This window comes from Bombyx mori, chromosome 3 (genome assembly GCF_030269925.1).
Source record: "Bombyx mori chromosome 3, ASM3026992v2".
In the NCBI taxonomy this organism is placed as follows: domain Eukaryota; kingdom Metazoa; phylum Arthropoda; class Insecta; order Lepidoptera; family Bombycidae; genus Bombyx; species Bombyx mori.
The window spans coordinates 7,264,956-7,272,309 of NC_085109.1; the positions used below are offsets into that span (position 1 = coordinate 7,264,956).

The 7,354-nt window shown below is 35.3% G+C and overlaps 1 long non-coding RNA gene across 1 annotated transcript; it reads left to right on the forward strand.

Annotated features, from left to right (window-relative positions):
- Window positions 1–4,324: 4,324 nt before the first annotated feature.
- On the forward strand, window positions 4,325–7,352 carry LOC134201257 (uncharacterized). The gene is made up of 2 exons (XR_009976462.1): window positions 4,325–6,736; window positions 7,065–7,352. It is a non-coding gene; the product is annotated as an uncharacterized LOC134201257 (long non-coding RNA).
- The last annotated feature ends 2 nt before the right edge of the window (window positions 7,353–7,354 follow it).

Sequence of the window (7,354 nt, forward strand, 5' to 3'; positions counted from 1 at the left end):
TAGTGTAGTTTATATAGTAATATTTGTTTTGTTTAAGTTTTATTTATTTAAAAGTGAATTAGGACTGTTATTGGTAAGTGTTTTTTTTTCCTAACTTTTGCTCCTTATGGAGCCGCCTGATGACCCTGGGGGCGGAGAAGTCCCTGGGGTCGGTTACAATGTAACAATATCAAATGAATCTGGAATGGAAACCGATGGATCCGTTAAATCTAACAGTGGTGCTCGAAAACGTAGAGCCACTGTCAATAAGCATTGCTCTAAATGCCATAAAAAAAGACGAAATCGGAAACAAAATCAGGGCAAAGAAATAAAACCAAACGAATGTGATTGCATACCTTTGTTTAATAGTAACACTAACACCCAAAGTATTACTCCTCCCCAATTCACTGACTCGCAACTGAATTCCAATCAGTCCAATCAGTACAAAAAACCAGAATCGGTAGCCAGATTAACTTATCAGGTAAGTGATGCAGCACCATATGTTGTTCATGTGCAAAAAATACAGCAAGCTCCTAACGATGATGTAACAGTTCACCCTATCGCTTTTGGTCGTTTTTTAAAAAGGAATTCTATCCACAACATCGTTAACGGAAGCTTAAAAAGAATTGGCCGTAATAGACTGTCTCTGTCTTTCAATAATTACCAGGACGCAAATTCTTTCTTAAACAGCCCTGCTTTGCAATCCGCCGAGTATAAGGTTTTTATCCCAACGTTTACTGTGACCCGTATGGGTGTCGTAAGAGGCATACCTGCTGAGTGGTCAGATGAAGAAGTTATGGAAAATATTAATTTACCTGTTGGATGCGGTCCGATTTTAAAAGTAAGAAGAATGAGACGGCGTATCATTACTAGTAATGGCACTGAATTTAAGGCTACTGAAACTGTGGTTCTCACCTTTGATGGGCAAATTCTACCTAAGCGAATTTTTATTTGCTACACTGCTCTCCCAGTGGATCTTTACATTTTCCCCACAATACAATGTTACAATTGTTGCAGATTTGGTCATGTAAAAGCATTATGTAGGTCAAAACCAAAATGTTTCAAGTGTGGCCGAGACCATACTGCTGACCAGTGCTCTATCCTAGAGGAAGATGCACATTGTTGTTTATGCCAAGGTTCCCATTTTGCCACAAGTAAAAGATGTCTAGAATTTGAGCGCCAAAAAGCCACTAAAGAAACTATGGCCAAGAGCTGTGTTTCGTACGCTGAAGCATCTAAAATTCATGCACCCATTTCTAAAATATCTTATGCTGATGCTTTACTTTCTTCTTCCAATGTCGGGGCTTCTACTATTTCTACTCCTCGATATGAACAGTCTCATAAACAACCTTACAGTAACTCTTACAAAAAGACTGTTTTTCTTAAACCAAAATCTGTTCCTGAGCTATCTAAAGGATATGACAAAAAAACACAACAAGAATTAATTAAGGACTATGATATGCCCTCACCCACAAATGGTATTGCATTAAACTCAAATAACCATAATGAATTGACATTACAATCAATTGCAGACCTCATTAAAATTCTCATTAACACTTTATCACAGTCTAATATTCTTCCACCGTCCAACGCTGCCCCTTTAATTGACACTATCGTTAACTTACCAAATTATATTAATAATGGACAAGCAAGCCAAAGCTCTACAGTGGAACTGTAGAAGTGCTTCGTCTAAGAAAAGTGATATTATTTATCTTATAAATAAATATAAACCTTTTATCTTTGCTCTACAGGAGACTTGGCTAAAACCAGGTGCTCCTTTTAGGTACTCTGGATATACCTGTCTCCGGGAAGATCGTATTGACGGGTATGGCGGGGTTGCCTTACTAGTCAAACATCATCTTCCTTTTTCTCACTTTCCTATTCCTTCTCACAGTAATGATTTTTCAATTATTGCTGCTATTGTAAATAATATCTGCTATGTTTCAATATATATCCCTCATCCAAGTTCTTCTATCTTTGTCGAACTTGATTCTATCATTTCTACTCTTCCTAAGCCTTTTATCTTATTAGGCGACTTTAACAGTCAACATAGTTCTTGGGGCAGTTCAACAACCAATACACACGGAGTTTCATTGATTGAACTGTTAGACTCCCATAATCTTTGCTTTCTCAACGATGGTTCTGTGACCCGGCGGACCTCTCCCAATGAAGGCTCAAGTGTCCCTGATTTAAGCATTTGTACTCCTAGTTTAGCTTCCACTATTTCATGGTCCACACATTCTTCTTCATATGGTAGTGACCACTTCCCTTTACTTCTTAGCTTTCCTTTTCATATTAATTTTTCATTTAGACATTCTCCTAGATTGAAATATCGACTTAATGATGCTGATTGGGATACCTTTAAAACCCGTATAGAACAAAAGATGACTTCTCTTCCTAATATCTCACATGGTTCAGAATCAGTTTGTGCTGAAGCACTAACTAAATTATTTATAGAGGTAGCTGACAAAACTTTTCCGCTTAAAAATGGTGCTCTGGGCTTTATTCCATCTCCACCTTGGTGGGATCAAGAATGTTCGGATGCAATTAAAAAAAGAAAACAAGTTGAGCTCCAATATTGTGAGAATTGTACATCTGAAAATTTTGATCTGGTTACAGATGCTTTCAAGGCCACTAGTTTATTATTCAAAAAGAAAAAAGCAGATAGCTGGAAATCTTTTTGTCTCTCTATTTCCCCTAATGTCTGTCCTTCTGTGGTATGGCGTAATATTAGAAGATTCAGGTGTGCATTTACTGAAACTTCTTCTGGTTTTCTCCCGGCTTCATTAAATAATCAATTCCTGGACAGACTTGCCCCTACTACTGTTCCTGAAAGAATAATTATGCCTCTGATGCCACTGAACCCCTCTGGTCTTAATAGTCCATTTTCTATGTATGAAATTAAAGGAATACTATCTTCATTAGTAGACTCTGCTCCTGGTGACGATGGAATCCCATATTCCTTCATCTCTCATTTAGGTGACCGCTCTCTTGAATATATCCTGAAATTGATAAATACAGTCATGTTAACCGGTTCTATTCCTCCACGCTGGAAAAATCAGATCATTATACCCATTCTCAAACCTAATAAGAATTCCTCTGATGCAAACTCATATCGTCCTATTGCATTATCTTCGGTCTTGATAAAACTCTGTGAACATTTGGTGAAAACTCGCCTTGAATGGTTTATAGAAAGCAATAAATTGCTTTGTGACAGTCAATTTGGTTTCCGTCGAGGGAAGAGTACATTGGACAGTATTGCCATCTTTATCACTGACATTTTTTTAGCTTTTTCAAGGAATGATTCTGTTGTTGCCACATTTTTAGATGTACAATCTGCTTATGACAATGTAGTGTTGTCAGTTCTCCATAAAAAGCTGCAGTATTTGAATGTACCTGTAATGTTATCAAATTTTATCATAAATACTTTATATGAAAGACACATTACTCTAATTTTACAAGACTCTACTGTTGCTACCAGAACCTTATGGAGAGGTCTCCCTCAAGGATCAGTCTTAAGTCCCATCTTATATAATATTTATACCCATGATATGAAAGCTTCTTTAAGTAATCAGATTTTTATCCTTCAGTATGCTGATGACCTTTTACTTTATTCCATTCATCAATCACCAGCCATTGCTTGCTCATTACTGTCCCATTCTCTTAATTTATTAAAAACTTGGCTCGATACTAATGGTCTTGAAATATCCCCCACTAAAAGTGCAGCCATGCTTTTTTCTAGAATGCGACTCCCTCCTCCAATCAATGTGTATTTTGGTAATAATATTATCCCTGTTAAAAAATCTGTGAAGTTCCTTGGTGTGTTTTTAGATTCTAAGCTCTCTGGTATCAATCATTGTGACTACATTTTTAATAGGTGTGAGCGAACCGTGAACATCCTTAGATGTTTATCCGGTGTATGGTGGGGTGCCCATCCCTTTTGTATGAAACTCATGTACAATGCTTTAATCCGAAGTATTTTAGACTATGGTACCTTTTTATTATCTCCTGGAAATGTAACCCCTTTAAAAAAGTTAGATAATGTACAGTCTAAGGCATTAAGATTAATCACAGGAGCTATGAAAACTAGTCCAATTAACGCTTTACAAGTAGAATGCGTTGATTCCCCATTACATCTTAGACGACAATATTTATCTGATAAATTCATATTTCGCTCCCTTCAATATGCCAACCATCCTCTCCGATCTAAGCTCCAAGAACTGTCTCAATTATTTACAACTTCAAATTATTGGTCAAATAAATCTTCACCTTGTCTCCTTGTAAGCTTCAATAAATTTATTAATATTCAAGCTCCAACTCACACCTTGTCAACTTACCCTTTATTTGGAACCAATTTTGAATCTCTAAATAATTCTCCAGACATTAGATTCAATATTGGTATAAATAAGGGCGAGTCCCACTCAAAGATTACTTTTAATTACTTCTGTGAGCAAGACTGCCCTGAATACAATTACATATTTACAGATGCCTCTAAACACGGTTCGTCTGGAAATGTAGGCATAGGAGTGTTTCACTTACAAAGTAAAACTACAATAAAAATAAAGTTTCCTCCAGAATCCTCGATTTTCACAGGGGAATGTTACGGTGTCTTTGAAGCTTTAAAACTAGTTTTGAGTAAGAAACTTAAGAAATCAATTATTTTTACAGATTCACTTAGTGCTCTTCAAGCTCTCCAAAAGTTTCCATTAAAAAACAAATTAATTTTTCCTATCATTATTGAGATTAGGAGTTTGCTGTATATATGTAAGCAATTAGGGCTGTCTGTGTCATTTGGTTGGATACCTGGGCATTCTGGTATTTTTGGTAACGACATAGCAGACCAACTAGCAAATGAAGCTGTTAAAGATGGCGATGCTAATTCGTATAAAAATTATTATCATGATTTGGCCTCACTTCCTGTTTATTTTCTTAGAAAATCTTGGGCTGATCTTTGGATTCAGAGCAGTTTAATTAAGGGTAAATATTTTTCATCCATACAGCCCACAATACCACTGAAACCATGGTTTTTTAAAATGAAATTTAATAAAAAGGAAACATCGTCTCTTATTCGTATGAGATTGGGTCATGTGTGTACCCCAGCACATCTTACCAGATTTCATATTATTGATAATGAAATGTGTGAGTGTGGGCTGAATATTGGTGATTTAAATCATATCATTCTGTCCTGTCCTCGGTTTGACCACTCCATGTTATTTGATCACTCTGATCCTTCTTCCAGTATTCCGTTACCTACATCTGTTCCTGTTTTGCTTTCATCTTTAAATCATAATGTATACAACATGTAACATATTTAACGCACACCCTCAAACACCCCAATTAGACTTTAATAGTATAAACGCTATGCATACACCAAATATTATTTATATGTGCGTTAACATTGATTATTTGTGAAATTAGTTATTCCAATTTCGTGGAAATAAAATGGTCACCGATTCACACTCCGCTGCGCACGCACACACAGACACCTACTCGCCGCGCCGCTTGTTCAATGCACTTTAATGACCGTTTTCGTATTTGTTGTTTTATTTTAGATAATACTGCAATGTCACTTTTCACTTTATCAAAGGCGGTTATTATCTTATTCTTTAGTTCTTCGGCACTTATTGTCTGTGTGTTATAAACTAGTGATTTAATTCGCCCCCACAAAAAAAAGTCGAGAGGCGTCAAATCAGCTGATCTAGGAGGTCACTGACCGAAAAGACATAGCGAAATACGGGAGATATTTTATTTGCACTATCACTTGACCTCTTATCGATAAGGTGGACGCGGCGTGACTGACTTGTCAAAAATATTTTGTTGACTTCGTTGTTTAGATTTTTCTTTGATCACCGCCGACGCGACGCAACCGCGTCGCATCGGGATTAGCCTGCCGTTTATTGTAAGAATATTAAGCCGACGAAAGAAAGGGATAGTAATTATTTTTGTATTACGTGGTTTTCTTTTATGTATTGTAGTGTTGTTGTGTGCCGGCGGTCGCTGTTGGTATTGTGTGCGTAGGTATTTTATTTTGTAATAGACTATTAACCTTGAAATAAGTATCAGATTTATTTAATTAAATAAATTTTTTTTTACTAATTAGATATTTCATTTTAAAAAGTCTTAATACCCTGACTTACGTTCCATTTTCGTTTTTATGAATTGTTTAGCTAGCTGTGTAGGGTGACTGTAATTTACTTAGTTTTAACTAAATTTTAGAAAAAAAATTTGGTACATAAAAAACAATCAAAATCGATCCAGATTCCGATTCTGAACAAATTACTTTCAGGGTGTGCGTTAATTATGTTACATGTTGTATAAAAAGTTATGTTTATTTCTTACTGTAAATAATATACAATTATAAGTACATACCTATGTATATAATTAATATTCTATTTAATTTAATTTATTAATTACTGTTCTTTTCCTTAGCGTAGAATTTTGTATTAGAGATAGTTTTTATCCTGCTGATCCTTTCCTTTATCCGATGTAAATTTCGTTCGATGTAAAATTCTTTTCCTTTTCTACTCCGTTTCCTTACCTTTGTCTGTGGCAATACGCACTGCGTGATGCCATTAGAAAAAAAAAAAAAAAAAAAAAAAAAAAAAAAATGTGCGCTCATTGTTTGCACATTGGTGTTAGTTACAGTATAAAAAGAGGCAGGACCTACAAAATTTATGAAAAAGTCTTATTCGCAAAATTTATAAGTATGTATAATTACTGATGGTAGTCCGTATTGTATGGCCGTCTGCACAGCTAGGTACTATTTGCCTATTGCCTATTTCTACATTAAGCTCCATCAAAATTTATCCAGTGTACCCTCTTTAATATTTCGTCGGCCCCCAATAGTCAACTAATTTAATATACTACATAGTATAATTAACACTTTGAATATTAACGATCAAGACAAATAAAGTACTTAAACTGTATTGTTCTGATTATATTATTTATGTTCCCATAAATATTTCTACAAAATGTTGCTGTAATGTAATGCAATATTACGTTCCTACTAATGTTACCATAAAATAATGATTCACAATTATCGAAGTATGTGAAATTATTTTCACAATCACGTCTTTTTCATTCAGGTAGTCTGCAAAAATGATAAGGAGACCACTGACGGAAATTACACTTAAACTAGATGATTTACAAGAATATGAAGCTTATCGAAGGGAAAAGAGTAATACTTCGTCTACAGGTGCGGAAATGCAAGAAGACACACCAAAATCTCTAGGAGCGGGAACAAAAACTAGTGAAGATATTCACAATAGAATCGGTTATGCTCCAAAAAAGAAGCCAAGTGGTCCTAGCACTGTTTAAATATGTACTTGACTCATAATTAAGTAGTAATAAATGTGAATTTGTGTCAAATGAAACG